The following is a 24,715-nucleotide window of genomic DNA, read 5'->3' on the forward strand; positions in this document are numbered from 1 at the left end:
GCAAACTGATTATCTGTTGTGATCAGGCTTATTGAAACAAAGCCAGAAAACCAGAATGTATTTCCTCGGTCTGTCATTAGGTAATTAGAAGGGGAAAGTTTCTTTTTCTTGTATGATTTTCCTCATGTGTAAAATGACATCCTCTGATAGAGGAAGACAATAGAATGGGAAAGACTAGAGATCCCTTCCAGAATATTTGAGATACCAATGGAACATTTCATGCAAAGATGAGCACAATAAAGGACAGAAACAGTATGAACCTAACAGAAGCAGAAGATATTAAGAACAAGTGGCAGGAATACACAGAAGAACTATACAAAAAAGATTTCAGTGACCCAGACAACCATGATGGTGTGATCACTCACCTAGAGCCAGACATCTTGGAATGTGAAATCAAGTGGGCCTTAGAAAGCATCGCTATGAACAAAGCTAGTGGAGGTGATGGAATTCCAGTTGAGCTATTTCAAATCTTAAAAGATGATGCTGTTAAAGTGCTTCACTCAATATGCCAATTTGTAAAACTCAGCAGTGGTCACATGATTGGAAAAGGTCAGTTTTCATTTCAATCCCAAAGAAAGGCAATGCCAAAGAATGCTCAAACTACCGCACAACTGCACTCATTTCACATGCTAGCAAAGTAATACTCAAAATTCTGCAAACTAGGTTTCAATAGTACATGAACCAAGAACTTCCAAATTCAAGCTGGATTTAGAAAAGGAAGAGGAATTAGAGATTAAATTGTCAACATTCGCTGGATTATAGAAAAAGCAAGAGAATTCCAGAAAACATCTATTTCTGCTTTATTGACTACACCAAAGCTTCTGACTGTGAGGATCACAACAAACTGTGGAAAATTCTTAAAGAGATAGGAATACCAGGCCACCTGACCTGCCTCTTGAGAAATCTGTATGCAAGTAATGAAATTTGGCAAAACTAATACAATTATGTAAAGTTTAAAAATAAAATAAAATTAAAACAAACAAACAAACAAAAAAAAAACAGTTAGAACCAGACATGGAACAATGAACTGGTTCCAAATAGGGAAAGGAGTATCAGTTCAGTTCAGTTCAGTTGCTCAATCATGTCCGACTCTTTGCGACCCCATGAATCGAAGCACACCAGGCCTCCCTGTCCATCACCATCTCCCAGAGTTCACTCAAACCCATGTCCATCGAGTCAGTGATGCCATCCAGCCATCTCATCCTCTGTTGTCCCCTTCTCCTCCTGCCCCCAATCCCTCCCAGCATCAGTCTTTTCCAATGAGTCAACTCTTCGCATAAAGTGGCCAAAGTACTGGAGTTTCAGCTTTAGCATCATTCCTTCCAAAGAACACCCAGGGCTGATCTCTTTTAGAATGGACTGGTTGGATCTCCTTGCAGTCCAAGGGACTCTCAAGAGTCTTCTCCAACACTATAGTTCAAAGCATCAATTCTTCGGCGCTCAGCTTTCTTCACAGTCCAACTCTCACAGCCATACATGACTACTGGAAAAACCATAGCCTTGACTAGACGGACCTTTGTTGGCAAAGTAATGTCTCTGCTTTTCAATATGCTATCTAGTTTGGTCATAACTTTCCTTCCAAGGAGTAAGCGTCTTTTAATTTCATGGCTGCAGTCACCATCTGGAAAGGAGTATATCAAGGCTGTATATTCTCACCCTGCTTATATAACGTCTATGCAGAGTACATCATGTGAAATGCCAGGCTGGATTAAGGACAGATGGAATCAAGATTGCCAGGAAAAATATCAACCACCTCAGATAATCAGATGACACTACCCTTATGGCAGAAAGTGAAGAGGAACTAAAGTGCCTCTTGATGAAAGTGAAAGAAAAGACTGAAAAAAAATGGCTTAAAACTCAACATTGAAAAAATGAAGATCAAGGCATCCAGTCCCATCACTTCCTGGCAAATACATGGGGAAACAATGCAAACAGTGGCAGACTTTATTTTCTTGGGCTCAAATATCACAGCAGATGGTGACTGTAGTCATGAAATTAAAAGACACTTACTCCTTGCAAGAAAAGCTATTACCAACCTAGATAGCACATTAAAAAGCAGAGACATTACTTTGTCAACAAAGGTCCATCTAGTCAAATATATGGTTTTTCCAGTAGTCATGTATGGATGTGAGAGTTGAACTATAAAGAAAGCTGAGTACTGAAGAACTGATGCTTTTAAACTGTGGTGTTGGAGAAGATTTGAGAGTCCTTTGGACTGCAAGGAGATCAAACCAGCCTATCTTAAAGGAAATCAGTCCTGAATATTCATTGGAAGGATTGATGCTGAAGTTGAAACTCCAATACTTTGGCCACCGGATGTGAAGAACTGACTCATTGGAAAAGATCCTGATGCTGGTAAAGACTGAAGGTGGGAGAAGGGGACAACAGGGAATAAGATGGCTGGATGGCATCACTGACTCAATGGACATGAGTTTGAGTAAGCTCCGGGAGTTGGTGACGGACAGAGAAGAAGCCTGGCATGCTGTATTCAATGGGTTGCAAAGAGTCAGACACAACTGAGCAACCGAACTGAACTGATCTTTATAAGCACATTTGGCATGATAACACAAGCAAATCAGGATTTCCAAATTCTTTGTGATGAGGAGCAGTGATTGACTTTCCTTATGTGTTCTGAGTGCAGCTTCTGGTGGGATGTATACCCAGCTGACCATGACAGAGCTAGTTTTTGCTGTAGGTAGTGACAAGATGGGTCAATGGCCAGGAGATTCGAGGCAAATCCTGACTTGGACTGTCTGTTAGTCAGTACAAGGCTTTGAGAGAGAGTGTGACACATTATGTCAATCTCTTGAGAACACCTAATTGTATATGTCTTAGAAGTTCTTGTAGAATGCACTGCCTATGCTGATATGCCCTCTATACCTCATCTTCTTCACCTCCAAATAAAATTAAAATCCTTTTACCTTCCATGGAAATCCATCCCCTTTCTTGGTATAGCCCGAGCACTGAGATGATACAGCACAGGAAGTACATTTATTCTATGAAAGGAATGAAAATTCCTAATGTAGCATACACCTCATTATGATGGCATTCCTTTCATTCTACTAAAATATATTATAATATAATATGTTATAAAAAGTATTGTTTTCACCCGCAAACTTGTCTGTCACTTACTCTTAATAGGACCCTATAACCCTCCCATCAATTTGTTTTCCTTTCAGGCTGCTTCTAAAAGAGTTAATAGGAACAACAACAAAAAAACCTTTAGATCTCAGCATTACTTGATTGTGTTTCCTTATCTGGCAAAGATAAAACACTTTCACTCAAAGCTTACCTCAAATTTTTACCTTTCTGGTCTTCAAAATGCCGCATGCCATTTTCTCAGTGTACCACTGTTCCATGTCATCCATGACAACACCAAACTATGTGCCAATGTGAACTTACCCTTATCCAGTCGCTCAACAGGATGATGCCCTTCACCATTCAAATTAAATCTGAACCCTGTGTCACTGCTCCTAAGCTGCTATTCATCAATTTTTTCCTGTTGTCATGTAGCCATGCTGTGGCTTTTTCTAATGTCCTTATCGCTATCATTAATTTTACCTTCTGATGTAGTAGTACTGAATGATATGATTTACAACTTAATAAAATGAGTTTTTAAAACATTAGATAAACTAGTAAATCAATTTTTGTACGAGTCAGCAGTCTAGAGTTCTGAAGGTAGACTTAATTTACCTCCTTTGCCTGATTTCATCTCAGGTGAACTGAATGGCATAAAACAATACAGTAAACAATGCAGTCATGCATAATACATAGCCGTTGAATTCAATTTTAGTGGTTCTCTTAATGGTGTCCAGGTGAGGACAGGGTGGGAATGGATGTGTTGATAGGTGTTCTGAACATCTCCTTGACTTTGAAAATCTCACTTTCTTCCTTTTTTTAACCTTTATGCTTGAGAATAAAATTTCTCTCTTTGAGCACAGATCCACGGGCCATGGAGGGAGCAGGGGTGGTGGTGTTTTTCACTGCTTGGAATGCCAACATTTTTAAAAATGTACTAACTTGAAGAAAAGACTAACATAAGAAAGAAATATTAATAAATAACTGGGTCTAGTTTTCTGCCTTTAGACAGGTAATTAGCAAACTCCCTAATACAGATATTTAAAACAATCAAAGATATTTTATCTTCCAGGAAGGAAAAAAACATTTTGCTCTCCCTACTTACCAAGATGAAAATTTAAGGGACAAAGACAGTTCCAAATATTACCCAAATGTGTGTCTGCTATGGTAATCTGAATTCTAACACTGGATGCAGGCAAACTCCAGGGTACTTAATAGAATTTAGGCTGTTATAAGACATTATTGGAGAAGGCAATGGCATCCCACTCCAGTACTCTTGCCTGGAAAATCCCATGGATGGAGGAGCCTGGTAGGCTGCAGTCCATGGAGTCGCTAGGAGTCGGACATGACTGAGCGACGACTGAGCGACTTCCCTTTCACTTTTCACTTTCATGCACTGGAGAAGGAAATGGCAACCCACTCCAGTGTTCTTGTCTGGAGAATCCCAGGGACAGGGGAGCCTGGTGGGCTGCCATCTATGGGGTCACACAGAGTCGGACATGACTGAAGCGACTTAGCAGCAGCAGCAGCAAGACATCATACTTTGGAATAGGTATGGACATGGTTGACTGTTATTAATCAATTCATGAAACTCAAATACAAGCTCTCCATATCATCCCAAAGAACTGGTATGAATATTTGTAGGATCTATTGCCAAGCGATCAAAAGAAACTATCAAGAGGATTTTTCAGTGGCCTGAAATGGTGGGTGTAGAAATATCTTATTTCTGCCATTCCTTCCTACCACCTCATCCTCCAAAGGGAGGAGCCCTAAGTGAAATTTCTAAGCTTTAAGAAGTGCTTTTCCTTTCTTCATTTTGAAATGTCTATGTAAAGAGACTAAATTCAAGTAACAATTCACAGTGTGGATGAAAATGAAGAAAAGCAACAGATGAACTTCACAGTAAACAAGGGTAGGTTACCATTATTCTTTTAGTGAGAAATAACGGCAGCTGTACTTGTAAGAATGAAGTGCCAGTGAGACCAAACACAGGAGCTTTGTAAACATCCCTGAAGGACATTGACCTCAATTCCCTCTGCTTTGGTCCCTATGAATAAAGGTTTGGGTAACTTCTCGACTTACAATTGCAATGTTATTCTGCAGTGTCAAACTCAAAACAGTTGTTGGACCTCATTAAGGAACACACTGGTGATGGGGAAAAAAAAAACAGATTTAAATTAAGGGTGCATCTGCACTGAAATGTTCCTGGCATGTCTCTTTCTTTAAATGAAGAAAGAATACCTGGCATATAAAACACAGGGGGAGTCTGTGTTAAAAATTTAAGTCTGGGAAAAGATCCAGGTCCCAGTAGCACTTTAATCCCAGTATACAAGAAGTATTTCCATTTAGCAGCTCAGAAAGACAAAGGCTTATTGGATGTGGCATCAAAGTTTACAAAATCATGAGAAAGGTCTATTTAAAGGTAAACAGATTATCTCATCAAATCCTGAAATACTAGATCAACTGAATACCCACAGAAAAACTTAATTTTACCACAGGTCAGTGTACCAGGAAGTATTTTATTACCTACCATATCCAACACAGTGCTAAATTCTTTTGGTGGATATGAAAGTATAATTCATGATTCATACTGCCCAAATGGTTACAATCTAGATAGGAGGCAAAACAATAATGAAATACAAAGGAGTTGACAAGTATGTGCAAAATTTTGTAGTATAGACCACAAATGTACTGTTTTATTGTTTTTACTGGGAATGGTGTAAGATGGTCAGTCTTCAATAGAATGAAAATCCAAACAGCAGAATAGAGTGCCCAGAGTATGTAACTAAAGACACTAATCATAGAGAATACCCTTAAACATACAGCTTTGGAGGTCAAAAACATTGTGTATGATATCCCTGCTATTGGGTATTAGCAATATATCTCAGCATACTGAAGGCTCTAAGAAGTCAGCCAGAAAAGTAATCCTTATAATTTTGTTTAATCCAGTATTTTCCAAATTTAACTTACCATAGGACCCTTAATGTCTCTTAGCATTTGTATTTCTCCAACAGCTTTAGAAAATGCTAGATTTGGTAAATTCATAAATTACAGAACTATAATGTAGTAGTAACTGAAAATAAGAAAGACAGAAATATGTCTGCTTTTGTAAAGACAAATTTCAGCATGGCAATCAGGATCTCAGTTGATAACATTTGGCTGATGGACTATGGTCCATCTTACATGACTCTTTGTAACATTCATCACGCTCTTAGGAATTCAGTCTTAAATATTCAGCCTAATATTTTTGTGTGTGTTTTACAAATTCACAAAGGTATACATGGAGGAAAAGTTATTATAAAAAATAGTCACTGATTTAACTGAGGAAATCTCAGCAGCGCATTCTTAACTAACCCATGCATGAGTTAACACAAGTATGCCTGCTGATGGGTTTGTCCTTGACAACATGAGTTTGGTTTTGATGGTAAGAAGCTTTGATTGAAAATTCAGTTCAGTTCAGTTCAGTTGCTCAGTCGTGTCCGACTCTTTGCAACCCCATGAATTGCAGGCCTCCCTGTCCATCACCAACTCCCGGAGTTCACTCAAACTCATGTCCATCGAGTCAGTGATGCCATCCAGCCATCTATCCTCCTTTGTCCCCTTTTCCTCCTTCCCCCAATCCCTCCCAGCATCAGGGTCTTTTCCAATGAGTCAACTCTTCACATGAGGTGGCCAAAGTATCGGAGTTTCAGCTTCAGCATCAGTCCTTCCAATGAACATCCAATGAACACCCAGGTAAAATGAGGCACTGACTTGACAAAGAGCTTTAGTCTAGGCCCCTCTGTGACCTTTCAGGCTAAATTACATTATTTAAAGATTTATTCTTGGGAAAGAAACACAAACACCTTCAGTTTCTTTATTTCACTTTCTCCATCTCCAATAAAAAGTATTTCATAAGTTAGTAACAGTGCCATCAATATTTTAACTGAAATAATTGGCCCACATCATTTTATATCACACTCAACCAACCACTGGGACCCAAGTATTAGCGCTCCGTATAGTTACTGTAAAGGCTTACGTGGTGACTCAGTGGTAAAGAATCAGGCTGCCAATGCAGGAGCAATGGGTTTGGTCTCTGAGTCAGGAAGATCCCCTGGAGGAGGAAATGGCAACGCACTCCAGTATTCTTGCCTGGGAAATCCCATGGATAGAGGAGCCTGGCGGGCTATAGTCCATGGGGTCGCATATAGTCAAAGACACAATTGAGTGACTAAACAACATCAACAACGTAGTTACTGTAATTCTACAACCTCTTCTGTCATTAGTCTACCTGTACCTACACTGATACAAAGTCAGTGTATGCTACACTATTCATGTAGAATAGTGCTTATAAGGATTTTTATTATTACTATTCCATGTATTGTCCATTGCAGACCCTTGACTCAGAGCAGTGCTTCCCAAATTTTCAAGTGCAAAAGTATGACCTTATTAATATGCATATTCTGATTCAGGGGGGTTAGGAGTTGCCCCCAATTCTGCATTTCTAATAACCTCCCAGGAGACACTGGCCCCTGAACCACTCACTGACAAAGTGTAGGAGAAAGCCTTGCTCCTCCCCTGTCCTGGGAGTTTGTACTTAGTCGCTTCATGTATATCCAACTCTTTGCAACCCTGTGGGCTATAGTCCCCCAGGTTCCTCTGTCCATGGGGATTCTCCAGATAAGAATACTGGAGTAGGTTGCCATGCTCTCCTCCAGGGGATCTTCCTGACCCAGGGATCAAACCTGTGTCTCTGAAGTCTCCTGCAATGGCAGAGGGGTTCTTTACCAACACCACCCAGGAAGCCCACTGGTCCTGGAAGCCTATTGGGTTTTCATTCCCCATGCATCTGGTATAGGGATACCAGGTGCCAAAGCACGCATTTGTGTCAAAGAATGCCCTTCTATGTTTTGCCCCTAGTCTCTAAAATTTAAGTCTTTGTTACATTCAGAGAAGTGTTTGGTTAATGGGTAGTTTAGTTCTTCACATAAATTGTTGATTACTTATTTGACTTCAGATTTTTTAAAAAGAACAAAAAGTTTTTTCCGATCAGTCAGTCTCCTTTTAAAAGTGAGCCTGGACAGATACACTGCCCTTGCCTGGCGGTACTGCCTGAAGCCAACAGAGCCTTGCACAAACGTGGCTGAGAGACGATTTGTGGTTGGTTAGGCTTTAAATCACTCAGTGTGTGCAAGACACTCCTGGGATTGGTCAGAGTATGGCAGGGCAGTCTTCAGGGAATGACCACTTCATTTTACTCCTAATGAGGCGGCAATGCCAAGCTGCTGTGGATTTTACCCAAGGTGTTGTGTAGGCACTTTTTAATGAAGTCTCAGACATATTTTGCATGCTTTTACCCAGCAGCCTAACCATGCTTCAAAGTTGCCTTCTTTTGATTGATCTTGCTATCTTGTTTGGGGGTAAGGGGATGGGGGGAGGTGTCTGTAGCTGGTCAGAGGTTGATCCCACAAGAAAGCAATAAACTTCAGAATTGAATAAAAATCTAATTTGTGCACGCTAACTCTTTTTGGCGGTGTTAATATATTTTTTTAAATTCTGTGTGTACACTTCCCTGGCCATCACTTCCCCTTCGTCGGACCACTCATTAACTATAGCCCACAGCAGTTAATTTCCTGCCTTTCCCTCCCACTACTTCAACTTTATTTGTTTAGCTGACAGGCTTTTGAAGCAAGTCGGCTAAAGCCGGCAAGAATTCCTGGCTTTTTTCCTCCTTCATTCTTGTTATTATTAGGAATATGGACAAGGTGCTCATATGCGTATGCCATCTGAAAACTGGGCTGCAGATTCTCTCTAGGGAAAGAACCAAATTGCTTCATAATCGTCACGGACCCAATTCTGTAACTGTTCATAGACAAAGTTTCTTGTTAGTGCCAAGGGGAGTTTTGCCCTCATTTAAGGTTACAAGATCAAGTGGTAAATGTATTTATAGCCACCTTGCTCTCCCTAAGAAAATAAGTTAAACTAGATGTGGGGAAAAAATTACTAAATATATTTTAGATGCTTTGCTTTTCACTAAGATAAACCTTAAATCAATGAAAAGTCTTACAAAGAAAAAAAGAAAAATTACAAGCTGACCAGTATTTCAACTAACAATTATATTCTCTCTCACTTCTCATAATAATCTTTTTTCTTGGAGGACACAACGGCATATAAAAATCAGTGGCTCTTCTTTCTTAAACAAATATGGAGTGTACAGTCTGGTCATCTGCCTTTCATGATATTCACAGAAAAGCTAAAAAGTTACCAGGCTCTCTGAAGGTCAATTACATTCAACCAATGCTTTCTTTCCAAAAAAATATGCTGACCTTGACTTTGTCAGCACCCAGCTCACTCCGTTGGTGTACCTATGCATCTCCCCAGCCCCTCTTCTTGGTCTTTCCCACTCATACTTCACCTTTAAGAATAAAAAGACAAAAAACAAAACTGTGGAATAGAAGAATCAGAGAACTCCAAGCCAGAAGTTTTGCTCTATTCTCATTTTACAACTACCCCCCTGGTGGAAAATGCTTGACCTTTCTGGTCTTAATTGCCTCATTTATAAATGAGTGAGGTGGATTAGCTATTCTCAGGTTTCTTCTGGATCAAATATCCCATTATGAGAACAGGTTATGAATATTACATCAATATTTAACTTTATCTACATAAGGGAGAAACTGAAAAACGAAAAGCCAAACAGCATGCCGTACTTTCCATTTCCTATACAACTCAATATACCTGTTTGTAATTTTTTTAATTAAATAGATCTCCAGCAAGAGGAGAAACTTTGAACTAGAGAAAGACTTTCATTAGACTGTGGGCTCTGTAAGGTGACTTTGGGCAAGTGACTAAATCTCAAAATAGAAATGTGTAACTGACTCATCAGTAAAATTGGGATATGAAAATATATCTTATTGGATTGGTAAGAGAATAAAGCAAGACTTTTCCTGCCAGACACATAACAAATGATAGCTGTTCTGACTACTGCTAAGTTTTTTTTCAATCATGCCTGACTCTTTGCGAGCCCATGGACTGCAGCCCACCAGGCTCCTCTGTCCATGTGATTCTCCAGGCAAGAATACTGGAGTAGGTTGCCATTCTCTTCCCCAGGGGATCTTCCTGACACAGGGATCGAACCCTCTGTCTCTTATGTCTCCTGCATTGGCAGGCGGGTTCCTTACCACTAGTGACACCTGGGGAAGCCCTGTTAGGTGTATGCTATGCTAAGTCACTTCAGTAGTGTCCTGTGTGATCCCATAGATGGCAGCCCACCAGGCTCCCGTCCCTGGGATTCTCCAGGCCAGAACACTGGAGTGGGTTGCCATTTCCTTCTCCAATGCATGAAAGTGAAAAGTGAAAGTGAAGTTGCTCAGTCGTGTCCGACTCTTAGCGACCCCATGGACTGCAGCCTACCAGGTTCCTCTGTCCATGGGATTTTCCAGGCAAGAGTACTGGAGTGGGGTGCCATTGCCTTGTAGGCGGTGGTTAAAAACAACATAGTTTCGGGCATTAGAATGTGGATTCTAGTTTTAGTTCTTCTGCAGCCAAATCATAGTTTTCTCATTTATTAAAGGAAGTATTTTTAAAAGTTTCTTTGACTCTCTTTCTGGGCTTAATTTTTCACAATTTTAATATGTGTGAAGACTGTATTGGGGCTCCCCTGATAGCTCAGTTGGTAAAGAATCTGCCTTTAATGGGGGAGACCCCGGTTTGATTCCTGGGTCGGGAAGATCCGCTGGAGAAGGAATAGACTACCCACTCCAGTATTCTGGCCTGAGTAATTCCATGGACTATGAAGATTTCATTAGGCTTTTGTCATTCAAAATTCATTTATTCTTTTTTCAGAAAGTTTTAAATAATCCTGATTGTTTTTAATAATAGTTCACTAGAACAGTTCTTGTGCATCTTTGACTTTGCTAATAAATATTCAACTTTATTTCTCTGGTATCTGCATTAGTGGTTCTTAGAATTAATGTAGATTTTTCAAGGACAAACAATTGGGTCCACAATCAAAAACTAGGTCTTTGAATTTTATAACAAAAGACATTTAAAATGTCAAGAATTTTATTTGTAATATTTAAATCAACTTCTTAGTAATTTGACTAGTAAAAACCAGAAAGAAGAGAATATTAAAAAGCCTCCATAGAGTAATAATTATTTAAACACACAAACATTTCCCTTGGGTTGGTAGTACAGTATGTTTCTTTCCTATTCCAAATGAGTCTATAATAAAATATGCTAAAATCATAATTGACACTTTTTCCTGTGTAGAAAATGAGTTGCAATTTATATTTTCAAGTTCATACTATTTTACACTGTGAGGTATCCACTGGGATCATACCTTCATTTGGGATTGAAGAGTTTACATAAAATGAAAACCCGACTGACAATGTATTAGCCATTGATCAATAAGTTCCCCGCTTTGAACAAAACAAAACTTTCTAACAAGTTATCTCTTACACTGTACATGTAGCCCCCTAAATAATGATGATCACTTCAGAAATATCCTTACTACTGTAGCTGGATTTTATGGACACAAAGATGACTTGGCTAAAAAAAAATATTTGGAAGGTTGCAGCTAACTTTGTATTGAAACTACCAAACTATCAATGACAGATAAAGATCCAAATCTATTTACTAGGACAAATTTGTCTCCCCAAAATGACTCCATGAAATTCACATCCATTTTAGAGGGAAAAATGCTGCGAAAATGTCAATAAGTTTTTCAAAATGATAAGGCTAAGAACGTTGTTCGTGTATCACCTGATCATAAATGTGAAATGGAATATATAGTGTGAGGAACCTATATACATATTCTTAAAGACATATTGAACCATCATTAAACCATATTACTGTTGATTTTCATTTAGATAAGGGTTGAAAACTGAAATGCCTTCAGGGCCTAAGCAAGTATTATAAACGTAGGAAGGAGTCAGAAACTAAACAATTGAGAGGGGTTGGGACTGCAATTTACAGGACAGCATATGCCTCACATAAAACCATTCAAATCACATTAATAACAAAATGAAAACTGTGATAACCAAATTAAACATATCTGGGGTGGAATTCTTCGAAACCACTAAAAAAGTCAAATTCACGCAAAAGCCTTGGAGCTGCATTCCTACTTTAAACCATGGATACTGAGATGTTAAGAATGGACTAGGATTAAGTGGAAAATTATTTCAATTCAGGTATTCAGAAGTTATGGAAAAGTATATTTTATTATCCAAAGAACAGACCCACGACATTTCCTTGGTTATCCAGAAAGGAAAAAGGAATCGGAGCAATGATAGAAATGTTCTTCTGATCCTTTGCTCTAATAATAAAAATCCCATAATCATAGCTGAAAACCTGGCAGAGTTATCAATTTCAAGGTCTTTCAACTTCTCTGTAATAAGAACATCAATTTTTTTTTTTTTAAAGTGAAGAATGTGGAAAAGAAAGAAACAAAGGAAGGAAGAGAAGAAAGACCAGAATATTTTCTCTGGCACATGAGTTTATAAGATTTGACTGAGACAAATACACCAGATCAAATTCAGTCAGCATTCAGTGCATTGAGACAGTGGAAGCATGTGGTTAAAATTTTCTCCTGTCTGAATGGACACATACAGTTTATCAGTTTATTTTAACTTCAAGCAAATCGAATTATTTTCCTACACATCTGGTTGATCACTTATTGTCCCTAAAATGACTGACAAAGAATTGTCTCCACAGCCTCTCAACCTGACCAATAATGAGAGCAAATCAACTTCAAGACTTTCAAAACAACCTCACTGATGACTAGGATCAATTCAACTGACTCCGCTACTTAGAAACTAAATCCTTAAATGAAGAAAGTTTCGATCTATGCCTGAGTGGAATCTGAGAATTCAATACCCAGCCACGATCAAGGGTTGTTGTTGTGTAGTTGCTAAGTCAACTCTTTTTGTTGTCCCAAATTGTCCAACTCTTTTGTGATCCCATGGACTGTAGCCCATCAGGCTCCTCTGTCCATGGGATTTCCCAGGCAAGAATACTGAAGTGGGTTGCCCTTTCCTTCTCCAGAGGATTTTTCTGACCCAGGGAACAAACTTGCATCTGTGGATTCTTTACCACTGAGGCACCAAGGAAGCCCCAGAATCAAGGATAAGAGCTCTTAAAAACATGGAGAACAAAATGTCTTGGTAGTTAGGTTCATTCTGTCTGCCCTCTGATGTAGAAGGATAAGAGGCTTTAGGAGTTCCCTGAGGGGACAAAAAACTAAGGGGGAAACTGGATCTTCTTCTGATGGTTTGGGCCAAGCTCAGTAAATCTTTAATCCAATTTTAGCCTTGTCTGACTCAATTAAACTATGAGTCATGCCATGTAGGGCCACATAAAACTGACAAGTCATGGTGGAGAGTTCTAATAAAACATGGTCCACTAGAGAAGAGAATGGCAAACCACTTCAATATTCTTGCCTTGAGAACCACATGAACAGTATGAAAAGGCAAAAAGATAGGACACCGAAAGATGAATTCCCCTGGTCATTAGGTGCCCAATATGCTACTCAACCTGACCCCTCAGAAGAGTGGAGAAAGAACTCCAGAAAGAATGAAGAGACAGAGCCAAAGCACAAACAACACCCAGTTGTGGATGTGATGAGTGATGGAAGTAAAGTCCGATGCTATAAAGAGCAATACTGCATAGGAACCTGGAATGTTAGGTCCATGAATCAAGGCAAATTGGAAGTGGTCAAACAGGAGATGGCAAGAGTGCATATTGACATTTTAGGAATCAGTGAACTAAAATGGACTGGAATGAGTGAATTTAATTCAAATGACCATTATATCTACTACTGTGGGCAAGAATTCCATAGAATAAAGGGAGTAGCCATTATAGTCAACAAAAGAGTCTGAAATGCAGTATTCAGATGTAATCTCAAAAATAACAGAATGATCTCTGTTCATTTCCAAGGCAAACCATTCAATATCACAGTAATCCAAGTCTATGCCCCGACCAGTAATGCTGAAGAAGCTGAAGTTGAATGGTTCTATGAAGACCTATAAGACCTTCTAGAACTAACACCCAAAAAAGATGTCCTTTTCATTATAGGGGACTGGAATGCAAAAGTAGGAAGTCAAGAGATACCCGGAATAACAGGCATTTTGGCTGTGAAGTACAAAACAAAGCAGGTCAAAGACTAACGGTTTTACCAAGAGAACACACTGGTCATAGCAAACACCCTCTTCCAACAACACAGGAGAAGACTCTACACATGGACATCACCAGATGGTCAACACCAAAATTAGATTGACTATATTCTTTGCAGCCAAAGATGGAGAAGCTCTATACAGTCAACAAAAACAAGACCGGAAGCTGACTGTGGCTCAGATCATGAACTCCTTATTGCCAAATTCAGACTTAAATTGAAGAAAGTAGGGGAAACCACTAGACCATTCAGGTATGACCTAAATCAAATCCCATATGATTATACAGTGGAAGTGACAAATAGATTCAAGGGATTATATCTGATACAGTGCCTGAAGAACTATGAACGGAGGTTCATGACACTGTACAGGAGACAGTGATCAAGACCATTCCCAGGAAAAAGAAATACAAAAAGGCAAAATGATTGTCTGAGGAGGCCTTACAAATAGCTGAGAAAAGATGAGAAGCTAAAGGCAAAGGAGAAGAGGAAAGATATACCCATTTGAATGCAGAGTTCCAAAGAATAGCAAAGAGAGATAAGAAAGCCTTCTTCCGTGATCAATACAAAGAAATAGAGGAAAACAATAGAATCGGAAAGACTAGATACCTCTTCAAGAAAATTAAAGATACCAAGAGAACATTTCATGCAAAAATGAAAGTGAAAGTCACTCAGTAGTGTCTGACTCTCTGGGACCCCATGGACTATACAGACCATGGAATTCTCCAGGCCAGAATACTAGAGGGGTAGCCTTTCCCTTCTCCAGGTGATCTTCCCAACCCAGGGATTAAACCCAACTCTCCCACATTGCAAGCAGATTCTTTACCAGCTGACCCACCAGGGAAGCCCATGCAAAGATGGGCACAATAAAGGACAGAAATGGTAGGACCTAACAGAAGCAGAAGACATTAAGAAGAGGTGGCAAGAATACACAGAAGATATATACAAAAAAGGTCTTAATGATTCAGATATAACCATGATGGGGTGATCACTCACCTATAGCCAGATATCCTGAAATGCAAAGTCAAGTGGGCCTTAGGAAGCATCACTATGAACAAAGCTAGTGGAGGTGATGGAATTCCAGTTGAGCTATTTCTAATCCTAAAAGATGATGCTGTGAAACTGCTGCACTCAATATGCCAATAAATTTGGAAAACTCAGCAGTGGCCACAGGACTGGAAAAGGTCAGTTTTCATTCCAATCCCAAAGAAAGGCAATGCCAAAGAATGCTCGATCTACCACACAATTGCACTCATCTCACATGCTAGCAAAGTAATGCTCAAAATTCTCCAAGCCAGGCTTCAACAGTACATGAACCGTGAACTTCCAGATAGTCAAGCTGGATTTATAAAAGCTAGAGGAAACAGAGATCAAATTGTCAACATCCGCTAGATCATCAAAAAAGCAAATGAATACCAGGAAAACATCTACTTCTGCTTTATTGACTATGCCAAAGCCTTTGACTGTGTAGATTACAACAAACTGTGGAAAATTCTTCAAGAGATGGGAATACCAGACCACCTTACCTGCCTCCTAATAAATCTGTATGCAGATCAAGAAGCAACAGTTAGAACTGGACATGGAACAACAGACTGGTTCTAAATAGGGAAAGGAGTATGTCAAGGCTGTATATTGTCACCCTGCTTATTTAACTTATATGCAGAGTACATCATGAGAAACACTGGGCTGGAAGAAGCACAAGCTGGAATCAAGACTGCCAGGAGAAATATCAATAACCTCAGATATGCAGATGACACCACCTTTATGGCAGAAAGTGAAGAACTAAAGAGCCTCTTGATAAAAGTGAAAGAGGAGTGAAAAAGTTGGCTTAAAACTCTACATTCAGAAAACTAAGATTATGGCATCTTGTCCCATCACTTCATGGCAGATAGATGGGGCAACAGTGGGAACAGTGGCAGACTACTTTTTTGGGCTCCCAAATCACTGCAGATGGTGATTGCAGCTATGAAATTAAAAGGCGCTTGTTCCTTGGAAGAAAACCTATGACCAACCTAGATAGCATATTGAAAAGCAGAGACATTACTTTGCCAACAAAGGTCCATCTAGTCAAGGCTATTGTTTTTCCAGTGGTCATGTAAGGATGTGAGAGTTGGACTATAAAGAAAGCTGAGTGTGAAAAAATTGATGCTTTTGAACTGTGGTGTTGGAGAACACTCTTGAAGAGTCCCTTGGACTGTAAGGAGATCCAACCAGTCCATCCTAAAGGAAATCAGTCCTGAATAGTCATTGGAAGGACTGATGCTGAAACTCCAATACTTTGGCCACCTGATGCAAAGATCTGACTCATTGGAGAAGACCCTGATGCTAGGAAAGATTGAAGGCGGGAAAAGGGGACGACAGAGGATGAGATGGTTGGATGGCAACACCGATTCCGTGGACATGGGTTTGAGGAAGCCTAGGAGTCAATGATGGACAGGGAAGCCTGGTGTGCTGCAGTCCACGGGGTCGCAAAGAGTCAGACACGACTGAATGACTGAACTGACTGAGTTAGGTTCAGAAGCTTCTTAAAGATGGAGGAGTAATGCTCTCTGCAAGGAAGACAAAGGTAGGGTTCTGACCAGAGCTCAGAGCAACAAAAACTTTCAGAGAATAGATTGCTATTCAGCTGAGTTGCCAACTAGCTTCATGACTGCTTCTGGTCACCAACAATAATGCTGTGTCTAGAATATACCCACTTCATTCAAAAGCAATCAGCTAGAGCCTTATTATTTCAATTTTATGAACAGAAGTATCAAAGAACCCTTGCTCCCCCAGTCAAGTCAGTAAGTGCTGGCAAATTACCAAAATCTAAATTTAATAAAATTGTATTAGTCACTTTCCAAGGTGTCACCTCAGAGTAATGCTGAGATCAAAACCATGATTTGAACATGTCAAACCAATTACAGGATGCCAGGTGGCTTGTGTGTTGAAGACAAGCTGCTGACATGAGGGTCTCTGTACCTTTGTTGGTAAAAGAAAATAATTTTGCCTCTGGAAGTCAAGACCCAGGCATATCCTTCTTGTCTGAATACACGTCTGCCAGACCCTGGGCTATATTTTGTATTTATACATAATAGCCAGCACACAGCAGTCAATGCTCAGTAAGTGTTTTAGGCTATTGTTCCACACTGTGGTCAAGCAAAATCTTTAAGAACAATGTCCTCCTAACCAGGATGAAGTGGCAAAAACAATGAACGTTAGGGTCAGGAAAAAAAAAATTATCTCTGTTCTCTGCTTTCTAATCTGAATAATGGCAATAATTCTAACTCCTCAGCCAATAGCAAACTATAGTTTTAAGGGTATGATTTTGTAACACATGACAGCATGCCATAAACTGTAAATCACTATACAATACACAAATCCAACATTTAGTTAACAAATATTTATTATGTACATACTGTATGGCAGGTGCAGGTCCACATTCCTGGGACAAATCAGAGAACAAAAAAGAACTACATGTGCGTTCTTATGGAACTCATAATCAAGCAGGGGAGACAGAAAACAAGCAACACATGTTTACAAAACAATACATGTCACCACAGGTCAAAAGGAGTGGTATGATGGAAGGAGAAAAAGAAAAATGGAGCCAGGTAAAGAGGCTCCTAAGTGTGGGGCTGGGGAGGGGGTTGCAAAATAAACTAGGGATGTCAGGTGAGGGTTGGTCTCTTTGTGAAGGTGACACTTGAGCAAAGACTGAAAGGTGGCGAGGGAGTTGGAATTGCAGACATTCGTGGGGGAGCTCTGCGGGTCAGACAAATGGCCCCAAGGTAGGAGCACATAATCGTGTGGGTGGAGTAGAGTATGTTGGAGGAACACTGGTCATAGGTGGAAGGGAACAGTGGTCCTGATGGTATAAGGCCCTGTAGGCCTTTGTAAGGACTTTAGTTTGTACTCTGAGCAGAAAAGGAAGCCATTGCAGCCTCTGCACAGAGGAGTGGCGTGCTCTGACTGTTACTTTGGAGCATCTTTTTTTTTTTTTTTTGCCTTCAGTACTAAAAGTAGGGGGCCAAAAGTACAAGATTCCTACCATACTTCCTACGGAGGTACTGAGTAAACAGTGAACTCTGTGAATCTAGAGATCAGAAGAGAAGTCTAGAGACATAAACTGGGAAATATATCAACATATTAATTAAATTATCAAATTATTAATTAAATCCATGAGATTCCACAAAATCACCCAGGAAATGAAATACGGAAATGAGGAGACCTAAGGACTGAGCCCTGGGAAACTGTGATGTGAACTTTGTTGGAGACGCAAGAAGGAAAAAGCAGAGGAGACTGAGAAGGAATAGCTAGGGACACAGAAGGAAAATCAAGAGAGTGTGGTGTACTAGAAGGCAAGTGAAGATAAGTTTCAAAGAAGAAGAAGCAACTCTGTCAACTGCTAATGATAAGTCAAGAAAGATAAGTACCAAAACTGACCATTGGATTTAGTAACATGGCTGTAAGTAAGAAAGAATGCTTTGAAGGACGTATTCCCAACCTTCAGTTCCAAATGTATGAGAATTACAGAAGAAAAACAAACAACAACAAACCCACCCACACCTGAGAGAGATTTTAAGGAAACTAGCCTTCTCGGGGAAAATCCAGGTTTCCATTCGAGTAAAAAAGGTGATGGGAGTATTTGGAGAAGTTGAGGATTCAGGGGATTCTGTTGACTACAGACCATGAATTCCAGAGGACACAGTGGAAGGATTTCATGAACTGGAAGTGGTGGGAGAGGGGAACAGGTCAGAGGCTGTGCAGAGCCCTGTGAGAACTAGAGTGACAAATAGGAGGGGTGATTGGGAGCCCAGGCTTCTTTTGATGAGTGACGTAGACAGGGGCCATGGGAATAATGGGATTAGCCCTGGTAGACTCAAGCAGAGCATGGTGGAAAAGCAGTAAGTGTGAGGAGATTAGGAGGTGTGGAGGTCTTGACTGCCTTCTATAGACCCCTATTGGCAGAGGCCAAGAGATCTTGGGAGGCTGTGGGCAGTCTAAATCTGTGAACTCAGCCTTAACACTTATGGGTGGAGGTGAGACTCCAAGGAAATCAGATTTTGCTCTGACTTATAATCCCTTCCTTTACCCCTGAGGAGAGTCAGAAGGCTGAGAGGAGTCACAAGCATTGTCTTCCTTTGAGGGGTCCCTTTAGACCTCTGATGGTCTAAAGAGGAGAATGGAATGACCACAAATATTCCAACTCTCTTTTGTCCCTTCTTGGTGGAACTGAGGACTGCCAGAGAAGTCAGGCATGATTTCTACCACTATGATGGTGATCTAAGACCTCAGGGAAGTCTGGCTTTAGGAAGATGTAATTAGTTGAAGTCATATCACTAAATAAATAGGATAAGAAGGTGTGGGATGGGAGAAGATAACAGACATTCATTGAGTGCCTATTATGCGCCAAGTTACCATATATTCATGTTACATTTCATGTCATCTACAATGTTATAGTTAAATAACAAGCAAATGACATGCTTGTGCCACTAACTCTGGATTTGAGATCAGGTGTGATTCTATTATGGAGATTTTGCAGAGATCAACTTCCATATGTATTTCCATCTTTTTCAGGGATATACACTATGGATAGACAGTATGTCTAATTCCAAATATTTTATGGAGTTGCTATATGTTTTTAGTAATTATTCTAAAGTAGCTAGTATACAGGTTGATTTTCAGTGTATGTTTGCTTGTTGATTGAAAGGTTCATTAATTCAATCTCTTTTCTTTCAACTAATATGGGTGTTTACTATGTATAAAGCACCATAAGGTCCTTCCATCACACTTTCCATTAGCTGTCCAACTTGGTTAACTGAATCTCATTTTATTTTCATCTTTAATGCAAACTTCTTTTACACGTCAATTCTAAATGCCATAAATTCCTTAAATATTGCAGAGTCAGAGAAAAAAAGATGCCTATGGATGTTAAAAAGAATCCACCTGCAGTGCAGGAGTCCTGGGTTTCATTCCTGGGTAAGGAAGATACCCTGGAGAAGGAAATGGTAACCCACGCCAGTATTCTTGCCTAGGAAATCATATGGACAGAGGAGCCTGGTGGGCAACAGTCCATGGGGTTGCAAAGAGCTGGACATAGCAACTAAACCAAAATATTGGGCATGTAATGTATTCATGCGAAACATTGAATAGAGGTTTATATTTTAACAATTTACTTTTGTAAATGGGTTTATTCATGTGACCAATTCACTAAAAACTTCAGGGCAATGATTAAGAGTCCTTGTTAGGCAGATTTAGGATCTTGGCTTCATGTATACTAGTTGTATAAGTTTGTGCAAACTTCTGAAACTCTCTAAGCTTTTGTGTCTTCATTTGTTAAGTGTTAATAATAAAAATGCCTACTTCACAATATTCCTGTAAGGGTTAAAGGAGATAATGAGTGAAAACCTTATAACACAGTGCCTGGAACATCTGCTGCTGCTAAGTCGCTTCAGTCATGTCCGACTCTGTGCGACCCCAGAGACAGCAGCCCACCAGGCTCCCCCATCCCTGGGATTCTCCAGGCAAGAACACTGGAGTGGGTTGCCATTTCCTTCTCCAATGCATGAAAGTGAAAAGTGAAAGTGAAGTCGCTCAGTCGTGTCTGACTCTTAGCGGCCTCATGGACTGCAGCCCACCAGGCTCCTCCGTCCATGGGATTTTCCAGGCAAGAGTACTGGAGTGGGGTGCCATTGCCTTCTCCGCTGGAACATACTAGAGGGTCACCAAATTCTATCTCATATTATTACTATCATTATTAATTCTACACTATGGGCAAGATAAAAGTGAATGAGACCTGATCCCTAACACCAATGAGCTGAAAACTAGATGTATACAAGTAATCATTACAGCAGCCAATATAACAGCCAAGAAAAAGGTCTGAATCAAGTACAGAGGAGGAATACATCACTTTTGCTTGGATAATCAGGTGAGATTTTGGTAGAGATTGATCATTAGTTCACAGTTTTTGAATCAAACATTGGCCATAGGTTGAGGGAAAATTAAAGTGAACCTAGGAATTTGATGAAATTTACATCAGACAGCCATCAGAGGAGTCTAAGGAAGAACTATAGCTTCTGAGGGCAAAACCAGAATCCAATACTAAGTTATGAAGATGGGCGGTTGTAGAGAACTGAATGGAATGAATTTTGGAGTCACAATTATAAGCAAAGCCAGATCAAGAGCATCCAGAAGCAAATAAAGCATCAGGATCTGCTGTGAACTTAAAGAGAAGGCTTGGGTGCCAGAACTTATTTTCAGCATTAAGTCTCCACGCATACTTTCCTTTATAAAATAGCAAGAGCACACCTTCACAACCACATCGCTCCTTCAATCTGCCATTGCCAGGCAGAGTTTGGGAAAAGAGATGTCTCTAGGGAGGAGGGCTTCCAAGTGAGGGCAGTGGCACACACAGCGGTGCAGAAGTGGGAAAGCCCGATGGGAGAATGGTCATTCTCCTCTGTAGAGCTTTGAGATACACTCAGGAAAGAAAGTCCTCTATGTGACGGAGAAGGCAATGGCACCTCTATGCGAAGCCATGACTATTTGAGGCAGAGTGAGATTTTTAAAATCCAATCCGCAGTTTGCTTTGCCTTACTTTGTAATTCAGAGTTGTACTCCTAGAAGACTGTTTTGTGCCATTCTCTCAGCCTCCCTGCCCATTAGATGCTGTTATTTTTGTCTTGGGCTCATTAAACAAAGTACTGGCAGGGTATGGGCTCTGGCTTCCCTTGAAAGTGACTTCATCTATTGTAATCATGTTGTGCGACAATGTAACAGTAAGCTCTCTGTCAGAGCCCTGAGTCCTAAAATAGAGCGGCAGGACCTCGCTTACTTAGCCTGAGCAAGTCACCATTGTACTGTGGTTCTGACAGTGCTGGCAAGGAAACCCAGAGGTGGGGCTCAATCCATTTGTTCTCATCTCAAAGACCTTATAATATAGTAATAGTAGCTAGAAGCATTCCCAAAGGAAGCAGATGCTCATAGAGAACCTAGACTTTATTTCAAAGACGTGGGGCACAAAGACTAGCTGATTAGAAAGGCAAGAGAAAACTCACTCAATGATTGGAGACTGGATTGCCTCCTGCTTTATTAGAGCACAGGCCCTGGAGTCAGACCAACCTGGAATAGAATTTTAAGTCTCCCACCAGACCTCAGGTAAACTAGTTATCCCCTCAAAATCTCAGTTCCTCATCTGTAAAATGGGGAATTGTAATATCTCTCGAAGAGTTATTGCTGAAAAGATAAATGATGTAACGTATATGAAGCACTTAGCTTTTACTTGACATACAGTAAATACTGGACAGACTGTTGCTATCTTCACCCACAGACCCAAGCATCCTATATTGCAAAAAGAATCGCTACTCTATCCGTTTAACGAGGCTGGAGTTATGCACCTTTAGTTAAAAGAGTTAACAGTAAGGATAAATGTCCCAGAAAGAGGTTTCCCAGCGGTTGGAGGGCCCAGCAATGATCTCTGGGTTCACTCTGTGATGATCTCTACCCTCTTCTTTATCTTTCATGTCCCTAGAGCCTGGTGGACTTTTCCACTGGCATGAAGGGCCAAAAATTCTGGCACTTTGAAATAAAGGTCACCTGGGTATTGGGTCCCTACCTCTTCAGACCAGAAGGAGAACAGACCCGACCATCTACAACAGTGGCACAACACCCTCTAAGGGACACTCGTGTCCAGGGAAGCCATGCACTGCAATAAAAAGAAGAGGACTGCAGTGAAAAGGGGGAAAGGGCCCGTACACTCCCAAAGAGGAGCACAGAGTATAGTTTAAACGATCAGAATTGCCTGGGTACTTATTTAAAAAGCAGATTCCTGGACTTCTACTTCAGGCTAGTGAATCAGAGCCTCCGGGGACGTGGATTCCTAGAACTTATATTTCAGACAAGCCTCCCCACGTGATTCTGGCTTAGGTGGCCCTTGTGCTCCACATAAAGGATCACTGGTTTGAATAAAGCTCTAATGTTCTGGGGAAATGCGACAAACTCCTAAGTACAAAGAAGCCCAAACGGCTGAAGTCATTTTTAAGGGAAAAAATACAAATAAAAAAGATTTCGGCCTATTTCAGCTAAAGTAATGTGGGTTGGGGAAAGGTGGGTTCTTTAGTAAGCTGCAGTTGAAGTTTATTATTATTTACAATGATGAGAGACACTTAATTAATCGATTTGGCTGCAATATCTTTTTGGACTCTCCTGCAGCAGCTTCTTAGGTATGTCAATCTTATTCATAAGGAGCAATAATAAAAGGCAATTTATTTTTCTAGGCCATTCATGCTTTAAGACATCCAATATTTATCAGCTCTTTACAGTGCGAGTAGTAAAAAGCAAATTAAAACAAATAAGAAATAAGAGCTAAGTGGTTAGTCCATCCTTTTGTCCATGATCAAAATTTAAATTAAAATTAAAATTTTGTCCATGATTAAAATTAGAATTCTAGCAGGACTGAAGATTTCTATAAGCTTCAACCTAGGGAATTTGCATCTTCTGGTTCTTTTGCCCTATTTGATTTCCCTCTGTTGCCAGCGCAGCATTATTTATTTTTTCCAGGATTGCCATGTGTTTATTATGAGGATTTCCTTTTAATTGCTTGAATACAATTCTCTGCTTCAGCCAGAGCACACGACAGTAGATTACAGTATTCATTATCACCATTTGCAGAGGAAATTTGGACACAGATTTGGATAGGGCAATGGGAGCAATGTTATTTTTCCTTAAAAACGATGACATTTCTGTGATTTTTTTTTTACTTACTTTCCTGGGGTTGAGAATTTTTTTTTTTTTTTTTTACATATAATGATAAAATATTGTGATAGATGGCAGTTCTTCTCTCTTAATTGCACTAAAAGCAAAACACTTATTCCTAAGGGATAGTTGTGCCTTATACAAATACACATCTTTTTTCTTTTCAATATAGAGTAAGCCACTCTCCATTTAAAGGATCAGCCCGTGTACAATCACAGTCCCTGGTAGTCTGCCAAACACAATAGGGCATTAATTAACATGTGCTGGGGGATTCATCAACATGCACAGTGGTAGCGAGCAATTGGAACCTTTTTTTCCCTCCCCTTTCCTCTCTACGTTGGCAGAATTCATGAAAGATCTACTCTAGTATGTAAATCAGTTCTTGCTAAACGCCGCGTAGTGGAGTTCCTTTATTTTTCAAAGCTGTTGTCAGAGCTACTCACATATCCTAGAAAGACACTTAGTCTGTCTCTTTCTCTGTGTTTAAAATCCAACTACAGTGGGCAAAAATAACACATTTGTTTACTTGTCATGCAGACTGCACTGGAAATAAATCATCTGATAAATTACTCCCCCAAAAGAACAGAATGAGATTCATTTCCCTTAATGTTGTACTGGGGTGGGGTGGGGCAGGATGAGTCTCCTGTTACCCCAGGGTGACAGGTCGCCGGCCTGCTAACTTCCATGGATATTGAGAGAAGCACACAGGTCATCCTGTGTCTAGCGCCTACCACCTGGCACAAGCAGGTGAACAAAAAATGA

This window comes from Bos mutus, chromosome 7, assembly GCF_027580195.1.
Source record: "Bos mutus isolate GX-2022 chromosome 7, NWIPB_WYAK_1.1, whole genome shotgun sequence".
NCBI classification, from domain to species: Eukaryota; Metazoa; Chordata; class Mammalia; order Artiodactyla; family Bovidae; genus Bos; species Bos mutus.